Source organism: Biomphalaria glabrata, chromosome 10, assembly GCF_947242115.1.
Source record: "Biomphalaria glabrata chromosome 10, xgBioGlab47.1, whole genome shotgun sequence".
In the NCBI taxonomy this organism is placed as follows: domain Eukaryota; kingdom Metazoa; phylum Mollusca; class Gastropoda; family Planorbidae; genus Biomphalaria; species Biomphalaria glabrata.
In genome coordinates, this window is record NC_074720.1 from 3,292,094 (window position 1) to 3,305,542 (window position 13,449).

The window sequence follows — 13,449 nt, forward strand, 5'->3', positions numbered from 1 at the left end:
GCGAACAAATAACACATCTGATAGTCAAGGATAAATCTATTCGATCTACTTTTACAGTTACACAGGCCAAATGTGTCTTACCCCGCCCTTTCATTGTTAAATTTGTTTTCTATGTAATAAAATGGATCTAGATCTATTTCATCTACGCATTTTTGAAACTTTAGTGTAACATTTTGTATATAGTATCTAAGTGAATTTCTTAAAAATGATAGAACATTTAATAACATAATAATAGGCCTACATCATGTATCCAACACACACATGGCTGCCTGGTCGTGCGGTTTGCGCGCTGGACTGTCGTTCGGATTTATCGACGGTCGATGGTTCAAACCCTGCCCGCTCCCATCCCCCGTCGTCCTGCGGGAGGTTTGGACTTGGAAGTAAACTATCTTCAACTCTGAAGGAACATCCGAAACATGTAAAACATTTTACAAACAAACAACAAACAACACACTTAGACTTAGACTTAGGTCCTCCCGCGCCGTTCGGCGCATTGGGCGGCAAGCTGTCTCCATAAAGATCTAGCTGTCACTGGCAATGTCTGAAGCTTCCTCCCACCTGGTGTCGACTGTTCTGAGGTCCTCCATGAAGGTGTGTCGCCAAGTAATACGAGGACGTCCCTGTTTGCGCTTTCCTCGTTTTTGGCTTCCATGTTATCGCAACTCTTGGTGTGCGTAATTCATTTTGACGTAGAACATGTCCCGCAAACCTCACATACACACAAAATAATTCTTAATTGTTATCGATGTGCATAATGTATCAGGCATTAGAGGAATATGAAAAAAAAAGTTGAAGTTTATGAAAATAACAATGTTTCAACTAATATGCATATTATCCCATATATAGGCCTGTAGGCCTACATAAATAAATAAATATATATATATATATTATATATTTATTATATGTTTATGTGTGTGTTTGTGTAGTTTACACCAAGCCTTTTTTTAATCTTGCAAGGACATTTGTAAAAACATGTGTATATGAATATATCATCGGCAATGTGTTGACGCTTGTCATGACTAGCCTATAAAGGAAATATCATTGATAATTTAAACCCATCCTTAAACAGTTCGTGGCCCTTTATGAAAACATTCGTATAATTATAATTTGAACATTCATGAAGTTCATTGATGTACTCTGTATATTTTAAAATGTTTGTAAATTTAAAATTGCGTAGAAATAGAGGAGCAACAGCAATGGAAATATAGGAAGACAAGGCCATTCTCCTCTTTGTTGTCCTACAATCACGTGACTTTAGTTAAAGTAGGTCAGAAAACCGGAACTACTTCAATGTGAACAGAACTCAGAATTCAAACGCGTCGCACCCATTATCTATCTCGCCATGTCCCTTGCAGTGTCATCCCGTGCTATCATGAAATCTTCGGTAAGTTTGTAGTGTCTTCTAAGATCTATTTCTAGATCTAATTGACATAGATCTATCTTATCTAATCAATATTTATTTGCTTTACTCGCCTTTGGCATCAGATCTAGACTAGATCTTTTTTAAGTATTTTAATTTATTTTTTGTGTCGAAGTACTCAACAAGTCAAAGTCACTAAAGTAAAGACTAAAGATAATAACTTAATAAGACTTTATAAGAAGCTTATAACATGATATTCTAGATCTAGTGATTCTAGTCCTAGTCTAGAATCTAGGTTTGAATCGATCAGAGAGATCTTATGTCTACACATCTCTATCGCATTAAAGAATTAAAGATCTAGATCTATCTATTCTAGTCTATATTCAATAATATTCTATGTTAGTATCTAAGTATGTACTATGTAGTAGATCCTAATCTACACTTCATCTCTACAGATGCGCTGGTTACTTTATCAGTTTATAATAAACATTTTAATTATTATCTTTTTATGAGCTAGAGCTAAGTCTTAGTACTATAAGCTGAGTATAGATCTAGGACAATCTAGGTTATAGGCCTAAAGCTTGTAAATGGTCTCATCTAGATCTAGCTTATATAAATATAATATAATACTAAAATTGTAGAATAATCTAGAGTAAAGTGCGAAGTTCGAGCAGCCCAGATTTGTCAAGAGGTTCGAATAGTTCACTTTTTATTGCTAAAACTTTTTTATTTGAATGTTTACCAAATTACTACTATATTGCTACTGCGCATGCACCTTTTTTCTTTACTTCCGACACATACTATTTCCTTTTCCTTGTAAAGGCTAAGTTCATGATGAGGTCAAACTCAGGAGGTGTGGAATTATTCTTTTTTACTACCCGGTATTGAAGGAAATGGGTAATGGGCTTTTTAAGGCTATTTTTAAGCCTGATTGCTCATCAGCTTAAAGAGACTATTTGAAGTTGTGGAGGGTAGGAAATGGTGCAATGGATGGTGTTCTTGCGCTGGAGTAAAAAGAAAATGACTTTATAGTGAAAATTAAATATTAAAACATGTTTTTAGATATGTTTTCTTTGATCTGTTCGAACCTTCCATCAACCCGATCGAGCTTACTAACTGGGGAAAAATCCCCTCGAGGAAAAGTACGCTTGGCGATACTTACCCTACACCTCTTTGACTTCGTATTTAATTTTAACTAAGCCTATTGATACATTAAATCCAATCTATTTTTATAGAAAAAAGGACGAGGGATTCAGAGATACCATCAGTTTTTTCATAGGTCAGACCGTTACGGTGCTATAAAAATCCAAACTTGAAAATTGCTGCCAGCGGGCTTAATGCGCTCGAACTTCGCACTTTACTCTATATTTCTAGATATAGTCAATATAGATCTATATCATTATCAATCATCAAGACTAACTCTAGATCTAGATAATAGTAGATAAGATAGATTCTAGATCTAGATAGATTCTAGAAATAGATCTAGATCTACTCCTCCTGTGGCACAAACTTAGAAATATAATCCTTTGAAGGCTTTTGTACTGTTTAAATAATCAGCTTTTGTGCTTAAGCCAGCTCAGAGATTATATGCAAAACTTGGAAAATATTTTTTTTTTTTGTAAGCCTTGTAAGGCTCATTGACTTGTTACTTGTAGATCTAGATTAGATCTTACAACATTCTAGAGTCTAGATCTAAAAATGTTAAATGTGTAAAAAAAAAAAAAAAAAAAAAAAAAAGATAATGTAAATCCTTACTATTAAGAAAATAAAATGCTGCCTTAACTCTTTCATTGCAAATTATTTTGATCGAAAAGTTTTCCAGATTGAAATCAAATTTTCAACTGGGGTAGAGTTACTTAAACTAACATAACTTTTTTATTTTATTAAATAATCTAACATATTTGATTTTATTTTAAAGGTAAATGAATGGGCTACAAAATAAATATAAATAAAATTAATTATTCAAGAAAATATTTTTTTCATTAATTTTAAACTGAGCACAGAAAAAGAAAATATTTTTAATATTCATAAAAAATCGATATACTGAAAAATGTAACCTTTTAATTATATATTTAATCCATAAATATTGGAAAATCTCAATGCTTAACACATTTAATCGCTTCAGATTTCATAAAAGATGAAAAAAAGCAATAAGAAACTGTATTTACATTTTTCGGTTCCCGGGAAATAAACTAAAAAAGAGGGTCCATTAACATTATGTTGTCTTTTTTTTTTTAAAACGTGTTGGTACTGCATCAAATTTAATACCAAAAACAAAGAAAAATGACTATCACATCTGGAAATAAAAATAAAAAAGTTTAACATAAAAAGATAGTGAAATAAATATTATAAACCAAGTTACTCACTGAGAGTAACGCTGCACTGAAAGAGTTAACTAGTTACTAGTTTACAATGGCTATGCTTGCCCTGGATGTGGCAAATATGTAGGTCACAGCTGGGGCTGCATAGCCATGGGAAATACTGCATTCCTCATTAATTTTCAGACTCGAAGACAAGCCTTATTAGTTACTTAGTTTAGATTTTAAATCTTAAGTTGTTCATTTGTGGGGAAATATGCATTGCACAACTTGGTCTGCTTAGTCATATGAAATACTGCAAGCCTACACGTCCATACCATTTGTATTAAAGATGGTGTCACTCATCCATAACCTACGTATTAAAGATGGTGTCACTCATCCATAACCTTCATATTAAAGATGGTGTCACTCATCCATAACCTTCATATTAAAGATGGTGTCATTCAACCATAGCCTTTGTATTAAAGATGTCACTCATCCATAGCCTTTGTATTAAAGATGGTGTCACTCATCCATAACCTTCATATTAAAGATGGTGTCACTCAACCATAGCCTTTGTATTAAAGATGATGTCACTCATCCATAGTTTCTTATTAAAGATGGTGTCACTCATCCATAGCCTTTGTATTAAAGATGTCACTCATCCATAACCTTTATATTAAAGATGATGGTTATTTTAGACATTTAACTTTAATCTAGTGCTTAAAAAAATGTAACAACCAATTATATTTTAATCAGAATTGTTGTAATAAATAGTTTTTAACCTTTGCTGATTTTTTTATTTTTTTTTAGATCAAAGCACAGATCTCTTCTTTATAATATAAAATGGGAACATCATACAGATTGCTAGAAATTATTACCTTTGAGAAACAGACATGAAATAACAATTGGTGTACCAAGGATGCCAGCATTCTTTAAGGCAAGTAGTCATTCACAAAGCTAGAATTTAACTATTTTGAATTTGTCATTGTGTCATAAAATGTTCTTACTAAGCAAGGGCGAGCATTGAAACCACTGATCCAGCCAAGCAAGTATCTTTATAAGTTTCATTCTTTGTTTGTTTGTTGCTTTAGCTTTTGTGTTATTGCATCCAAGTTGAGCATGTTTTTAATTGAAATTATTTTAATAATAATTATAAAATACTCCTTTTGCTTCAAATAGTTTTTATATATCTAGTTTAAAAAAAAAAAGGTTTTATTAGTTAAGTTGAAATTTTATCTTCAAAAAGACTTCAGCAACTCTGATTTCGTAGACAAATGTTTTATGTATTCATTATCATAATTAAATTTTGGAACATTTTCAGATCAATGTCTAGTTATCAGATGATTAGAACCATCACCTGTGAGGAACTGGTTAGCAGTTAAAATCTGTTAAGTGCTATGCGACAGTTTTATTTAAGGCAAGTAATCTATTCAATATAATTTAGGCACTTTAAATTTAATTTCATTGTTTCTTTTGATGTATGCTAATTAAGAACAGGAAATAAGCTGTAGAACTACTGATCTAGCAATGCTATGTTTTAGTTTTGTTCTTTTGTTGTTTTTTTTGTTTTTTGCATGCAATTTGAAAATATATTTTCAATGTTAATCTAACAATTAAAGAATAATTTTCTGATGTCATAGAACATTTTGTAATTAAAAATATATGCATAACAATGGTTGACTTCATTATGCTTGATGTGCTAGATAGATTTAGGAGTGTTATAGTATAAAGTTTAACAGCATCTCAAAATAATGAAATAACACTTTTTTTTTTTGTTAGCATCCAAAGCTTCATATCACTTTAAAAATGTTCGGAATAAGATTGTGTAAAGCCTTGTGAGTGAAGTGAAGGAGGACAGTCAATAGATCATGTGTGTTGCCCCAACAGTTCAACAGACTAAGGAACAGGTGAGGGTGTTGTGATGGAAAGTAAAGATTAAATGATCATTTCTTTTTTTCTAAGACAGGTATTTCTTCAAATGCTATGATTTTTATTATTTAGACTTGTTTCTTTTGATGCTTGCTTAGTAAAGACTAGGCAGGCTATTGTTATATATAGATATAGAGCAGCACTGTAAGTAAGCTTTCAATTGTATAGTTTTTTTTTACTTTGTATTAGTATTATTACTGCATGCTCTATATAGATATAGAGCAGCACTGTAAGTAAGCTTTCAATTGTATAGTTTTTTTTACTTTGTATTAGTATTATTACTGCATGCTCTATATAGATATAGAGCAGCACTGTAAGTAAGCTTTCAATTGTATAGTTTTTTTTACTTTGTATTAGTATTATTACTGCATGCTACTTAAACCCATTTTAAATATTAACATAACATTAGTTATACTTTTGTTATCATAGTTTTTGGTAACTAGTTTTAAATATATGCATATTAGTAAAGTCTCGTTATTATTCATGTATCATTCATTGAGATAGGTAAACTCAGGTTTAGCCTTTCTAATTTGATAATAAAGTCAGTATCTTCAAAATAAACTTTCTCTTTTCAGCCGTAACATTCTAACCTCATATTTTATAACATTTTCAGTTCCAAATGCAGTTTACAGCTGAGGGATCTAGAAATAGAGCACGAATACTGATTGTGAGAACTATGACTAAGAGAAATCTTAGAAAAAAAGCACATGTAATCAGAATTGTAGCAAGTTTGTACCAATTTTTTCTTAAGGCAAGTGTTCCTTTCCAATGTTACATTTAACTACTTTAAATTTAATTAGTTTCTTTTCATGTATGTTAAATAAGAACCAGTTTCTTACTACAGATCTATCAAAGCAAGTATATTATTTTCTTTGTATTTGTATTTTTTTAATTGCATTTTTTTTTTCTTCTTTTTTTATTGCATGCTAATTGAAAATGTTTTAAATATTTTCCTAACAATTTAAGAATACATGTTTTCTGTTATCTTTTAGCCTTATGGTAATTTCAATTGTATGATAAAACTTGTTTTCTTCACTTTAGAGAGCTAGATCAATTGTGGATTATCCCATTATGAAGTTTAGACAAAAATCCCAGAATCTTTACTAAGACTTGTATTTGATTTATTGGCCTGTAAACATTTTATATTACAACTTTCAGGTTAAGATGCTGGTTGTAGCTTAGTTCTCCTGAGATGTAGGTGATGAAAAAAAATACAAGTTATGGGGAACAGCAAGCAAGCATATCCAAAAGTTTTTAAGTCAAGCCTATTCCCTTCCTATGGTTCTCTAGCCATCAAGATTTCCGGACCTGTTTCAACATACTTTTCCATTCATCTGTTTATTGAGCCTATAAGGCAAGTAGTTAATCTCAATGTTTTACCTTTTTCTTTTAATATAATGTCATTGTTTATTTTTTAATGTATACTAAAGCAACAGGCAAATTATGAATATTCTAATTTTTAAATGTTTATTTGAATTCTATCTTTTGTGTTAGTGCTTGCATTGGTGAATATCAATGTTAACATAATTTTTTTTAATTTTTTTTTAGGGAACCTCAGCATTTGTGCTTTTTCATCATGGATATTCTTGGGCTCAATATTAGATAACATTTTGAATATTCTTTGTCCTCTTGGCTTTTGGTAATTGCTTTAAAATTTTTTACATAAAAAAAAATCATTTCCGTCATTTAGCATTTAGAGTTAGGTACATATAGTCATGATTATTGTAACAAGTTAAATTAAATTATATTATCACATTCTTCAGATTAAGATGTTGAATAGATCTTATTCAAGAAATGGAGTGCCATACAGATTTGTAAACCATCTCTGAGTAGTAAATATGAAGAGCAGAACTAGTAGACTTAAAACAAGGCAACACATGTTAGTAGAATCCTTTTTTTTTTCTGATTCTACTATCTTGTATATTTTTTGTAATTTTTCAAATTACATATTTATTTTTTTTTACTTTTTTCCCCCTTTTTTTCCAGGGTCAAGTTTATTCTCAATAGAAATTCCTACTTGAAGCACAAATATTTCAAAACTATAAAACAGATATTGCCTTACAAGTATAGTGGATTATTAGATGCCATTTATTTTTTTAAATGCTCAGCTACCTGATATCTGGTTGAATTTAAATGATAATAATTGCCTCTTAATGTGTTATTATAAGATTATTTATTTAGCTTGTAGTTTTTTTTTAATCAGTTCAAGATGTTGAATATTGATTACTAATCAACTACTAGCCTGGGAGATAAAAGCTAAAGCTGTAAACAGACAGGCCAGGTAAATATATGAATGAAGAAATTGAAACTAGAAGTAAACATCATGGGAAGTCTAATTTAGGGCAAGTATTTTTCCTTCATATCTTATTTAACATAGTCAAACTATGTAATACTTATAGGCTTAACTATTGTTTCCATAGAAGCAACGTTATTTTAAATATCATGAGAAGTTTCCATATTTCATCAGCTTAACAAGCGCACATTCTCTGCTGCCAACAGTACCAATTAGTCATCCAAGCAACAAATATTCCTTGGTAATCTGCTATCAGATGACAGTTTTCTCTTGGGGATTTTTATGAATTAAAGCTTTCAAGGCCAAAGTAAGACTTAATTTTTTTCTTTTCTTTAACTGCTAATTCTAAAATAATTTATCATTGCATGTTAGAAATATTAACTTTTTATACATATTTCTGTGTTTTGGTCAAACTTCAGATTTGCTTAGCATATTCCTGTACTGCATATCAACAAATGTTAGATGGTTTGTCTGGTTCATCTCTTAACACTATGAAGATAACTACACTGTGAGTACAAAGTTTTAATTTAATTCAAAACACACATTTTACAAAAAAGATTATGGAAGGCACATTAAATATATTATTTTACTATTATTATATAACAATGTTATTTTAATATCACGAGATAGTGTATTTTAAGAGATTTCTAATTCAGTATTTTATGTTTCCATATTTCAGAAGCTTAACAAGCAAACATTCTGTTGCCAACAGTACCCATTTGTCATCCTATCCAAGCAACTAATATTCCTTGGTATTCTGCTATCAGATGATTACAGTTTTCTCTTTGGCATTTTTATGAATTAAAGCTTTCAAAGCCAAAGTAATTCAAAACACACATTTTACAAAAAAGATTATGGAAGGCACATTGAATATATTATTTTACTATTATTATATGACAATGTTATTTTAATATCACGAGATAGTGTATTTTAAGAGATTTCTAATTCAGTATTTTATGTTTCCATATTTCAGAAGCTTAACAAGCAAACATTCTGTTGCCAACAGTACCCATTTGTCATCCTATCCAAGCAACTAATATTCCTTGGTATTCTGCTATCAGATGATTACAGTTTTCTCTTTGGCATTTTTATGAATTAAAGCTTTCAAAGCCAAAGTAAGACATTTTTTTTCTTCAGCATTTAATTCTGAAACAATTTATTAAAATTTTTAAAACATTATTCTCAACCATTTTTTCTGTGTTTTGGTCAAGCCTTAGATTTGGTTAGCATAGCCCTGAACTGCATATCAACATATGTCTGATGGTCTGTCTGAGCACTATGAAGATGGGCTACACAGTGAGGACAAAGTTTCATTTTCATTCACCGCACAAATTTTTTACAAAAGAAGAAAATATTAAAAGCCCAAGAAGATCAAGTTTGTGTCCAAGGTTACTTAGGTCATTCTCTAAGAACAATAGGTGAGTTGAATTCTAGTGCACCAGTCAAATATCTTTTTAGCAAAGTGAAAAAAAAAACTTAATTTTAAAAGCAAAACAGATATATTATAAAAACATAAAATGTTAGTTAGTACCCATTTCAGACATGTGATCATGGGTCAGATAGTGTCAAGCTCAACTGTTTCTATAGCCAATGGTTAACCAGGGGTTGTTTGGCCAGCAAATTTTCAGATATTGCTTTAGTTTTATGTTTATAAGATACATGTTTCCTTCTTAAGTTATTCAAGTAGGACCAAAATGTTAACTTTTTATAAGGTGGTGTACTTAGTCACACAAGAGCTGCTTCACATCTACTGTAAGAATGTTTGAATAGTACATCCATTTTCATAAATTCATAAATATGTATTAATACACCTGGGCAAGGGCAATTACTGTTTCCTTTTTTTTTTTTTTTTTTTTTTTTTTTTTTTTTTAAAAGATTATTGACATTTCTTTCAATTTGTCAATTTGCTTCAACATTTCAGTTTTTTTTCAAAGACAGACTCTACATGACTGTCATGCCTTGATACTCAACTGATGCCTTGGTTTTCCACTGTCGCCTTGATTACCATAAGTTAATCTACAGATCAAGGTAATAAGAGCTTCTTGTTTAGGATGCATTGTTTTTACACTAGGTGTTTAATTCTGTAGTGTGTTTTAGGACCCTAACAATAGTATCTTAAACTTTCAGACAATAAGAGCTAGTTTGGAACCAAAACCAAAGCCAGATCTGTATAGTCTTTTTTTTTTTCTAAAAATATTTTAAACAAAAGTCTAGATAGGGTAGCTTATAAGGCCTACTTTTGTAATTAGGTATTTTAAAAACTTGTACTTGTACTTAATATATTTGAAGTATTTTAAAACTAGATATATTTTTCTATTTAAGTTATTTATTTATTTGTTTGTATTAGATTTACATTTTTTTTATTGATTATTATTTTTTTTAATTTAGTTACCTCCTTTTGTTTAATAGGATAGCATTTCAAAATCTAAAAATTTGAGTTGTTGGGTTAAAAACACAAATTAATAAACTCACATTAGGCTGCATTACGTCTAAAAATTTAAAGTAAGTAAGCAATTTGCTTCATTCTTCGTGGCACATTTATATATATAGCCAAATGAAAAGTTGAAAGTGATGATCTTATTTTAAAAAAATGCCCTTCAATCCCTAGCAAAGAAAGTTACCCTTTCAGACCTTGCGATCTACAGGGCAGATGATGTAAAGGTTATGTTTTTTTGGCTCACAGTTAACGAGGGTGTCATGTGGCCAGCACAACAACCAACTGCCTTTACTTTCCCCAACTAATGTCAGGTACCCATTAGAGCTGGGTAGACTCAGAGGCACCCAAAGGTCCCAAAATTTAAAATATCAGGATTCAAACCTGGGACTTCAACTTGGGAAGCTAAGTGCTTTACTGCTCAGCCACTATACCTGCAATCAAAAAGAGATACATTAAAAAATTTACTTTAAAATACCATGAAGTCTCGTAAACCTTTCTATTTTTCCATCACACAGTGAGATAGTGTGACTATTATTTGAAAACAAAATGACCATCACTAAGAAACACATTCTCTTTAAACATTAAGTCTGAGACAGGAAAAGCTCTTCTTGAATGAAAAGTTTAGAAACTGCCACTCATTAAAATTCACTAATTTTATCAATACTGCATTATATGGTCATGCATTTAAATGTGATATATTTGTTAAACAGTGCATTCTTCTTAACTCACTTATAGACTAAATGGTCAATTAAACATGAGGTCAAGGAAAAAGGATGAACATTTTAAGGCTACAGGAGGAACATTAAACATCTCTCTCACTGTGAAAAGATTCTACTGATCTACAAATGGTCAACATGTTTTATCTAAAGTTCACTGCCATTTCTTCAAATGGAGCCATAGTCAGAATAAGGTAAGAAATATTCTTATACTTTACAGTATTTTTTTTTTTTTGTAAAGTGATGATCCTGCATTAGTTGTATGTTGTACGTGCATGCTACTTTAAATATCCTGCATTAGTTGTATGTTGTATGTGCACGTTATTTTAAATAACCTGCATTTGTTGTATGTTGTATATGCATGTTACTTTAAATATCCTGCATTAGTTGTATGTTGTATATGCATGGTTCCTGTATTTGTTTTGTATATTATGATGTCAGTAATTACTTCATACACAACTTTGTAAGTTCACTGTCTAGTTAAAGAAATTTGTATTGTATTTGTTTTAATAGTGTCTAGTTATGAAAGTAAACTGAATTTTCATTTGTTAAACTTAGTGATATACCATTTTAATTTCAGTTAAAATATGTAGATGTTCCTATTAATTTTTGCAGAAAAACTGAATTGCTCTGAAATTATTCAAACTGTACAAATGTAAATATATTTCAACAAATAATGGAATTGGCTTCTTTGTCATTTGGATTAATTCAATAGTAATGTATTCTAAATATGGAATTCAAACACAAAAATAAAAAGTTGTGAATCACCATCAACTTTCACTTTGCCACTTGGAGATTGGGATGATTCAAGTTACTGGAGATTGGGATGATTCAAGTTACTATTGTAGCAACTATGTGTTGATGTGCATGGTCTTAACACCCCAGTACTTAATTGGACAAAAAAAAAAGGATCTACAATTCACAGTGATATGATGTACTATTGCATAAACAAGTTCACTTGACTTCATGTAGATCTTTAACTAAATAAACTGTTTCAATTCTTCAGTGTGTGATAGTGTGACAAAAAACATTCATGGTTTCTTGTGATTATGTGCAATATAATGACATATTAAGTTGACTTGAATACTCTTAAAATGTTTCATTTCTAATGTGTGGAAAAATGTGCATTATATTTTCATGTTGGGAGTTAATGTGGAAAAATAAATCTACTATTCCATGTGATATGATATACAATTGCATGCAAAAAATCCTAACCCTAACACATTCAATGAACAATCAATATGAACGTTTCCACCAAAGGAAATGTTGCCGCTCATGATGCATCTATTTATTTGGCTCCAGATATTCAACTGATGCACATTCGCAAAACAAATGTAAAAAAAAAAAGATTTAATCCATTACATGTATATAATTGTGCAGGAACATTTGGGATTGTCATTTGTATCACACTCATCTCTCATTCATTGAGACTCTACACTTAATGTGGTGATCTAAATGTATTTGCAATTCACAGTGAAATCATTCTTAGAGTGCTTAAAAAAGAAATTCATACGGATGTATAACTGTGTTAGACGTCTTCATTTATATTCCAATTGAACGTTTGTAACAATAAATATAGCAACAAATGTGTGATAATTCACAGATTTTTCATCTCTGCACTTAATGTGGTGATCAAAATGTATTTGCTATTCCCAGTGAAATCATTCTTTGAGTGCTTAAAAAAGAAATTCATAAGGATGTATAACTGTGTTAGACGTCTTCATTTATATTCCGATGGAAGGTTTGTAACAATAATTAAGTCACACTGAAGGAACATATAAACGTGTCCATCAAAGGAAATATCGCCGCTCGTGATGCAACGCACACTAATCAACATTTGTACTTGCAGACCAACTAAATAGTTGCGGAGAAAACACATTTAATTGATGACTTTACTATGTTTAGCTTAGGACTTTTCTAAAGCGAAGACCGGACTCTTTAGCCATCTTCGTGTTCATAGGAATGATTAACGGAGGACTTTTAAAATCGAAGACTGGACTCCTTAGCCATCTTCGTGTTTATAGGAATGATTAATGGAGGAATTTTAAAAGCGAAGACTGGACTCCTTAGCCATCTTCATGTTCATAGGAATGATTAACGTAGGAATTTTAAAAGTGAAGACTGGGCTCTTTAGCCATCTTCATGTTAAAAGGATGTAGTTGAGGACTTTTTCAAAGAAGATCGGTCTCGGTGGCCATCTTTGTACTTATAGGAAAGGATATTGTATTATGTTTTAAACATGAGGATTTTTAGCTGAGGACTAGATGTAGTAATAGAGTCATCAATTGAATTGTTGATCCAAGACAAAATAGTTGGTTATGTCTGTGTGCATTTGTAGACAACCCAGCAGTGCACATCCTTTTTCTTGTTTTGCTTTTTTCACGTGCTACAATGCCTTGGACAAAGCATCATCA

General features: G+C 30.9%; 2 long non-coding RNA genes across 4 annotated transcripts in view; both read left to right on the forward strand.

Annotated features, from left to right (window-relative positions):
• Window positions 1–7,130: 7,130 nt before the first annotated feature.
• Window positions 7,131–8,699, forward strand: LOC129928777 (uncharacterized). Its single transcript, XR_008780235.1, has 4 exons — window positions 7,131–7,228; window positions 7,353–7,468; window positions 7,576–8,390; window positions 8,562–8,699. It is a non-coding gene; the product is annotated as an uncharacterized LOC129928777 (long non-coding RNA).
• Window positions 8,700–8,860: 161 nt separating this feature from the next.
• Window positions 8,861–13,449, forward strand: part of LOC106072032 (uncharacterized) — a 32,026-nt gene continuing 27,437 nt past the window's right edge. The window contains exons 1-4 of one of the 3 annotated variants that reach the window (XR_008780250.1): window positions 8,861–8,997; window positions 9,094–9,300; window positions 9,804–9,910; window positions 11,055–11,229. This is a non-coding gene — a long non-coding RNA (uncharacterized LOC106072032). The remainder of the gene's footprint in view (window positions 8,998–9,093; window positions 9,301–9,803; window positions 9,911–11,054; window positions 11,230–13,449) is intronic. The other 2 variants (XR_008780251.1, XR_008780252.1) reach the window with 2 other exon arrangements.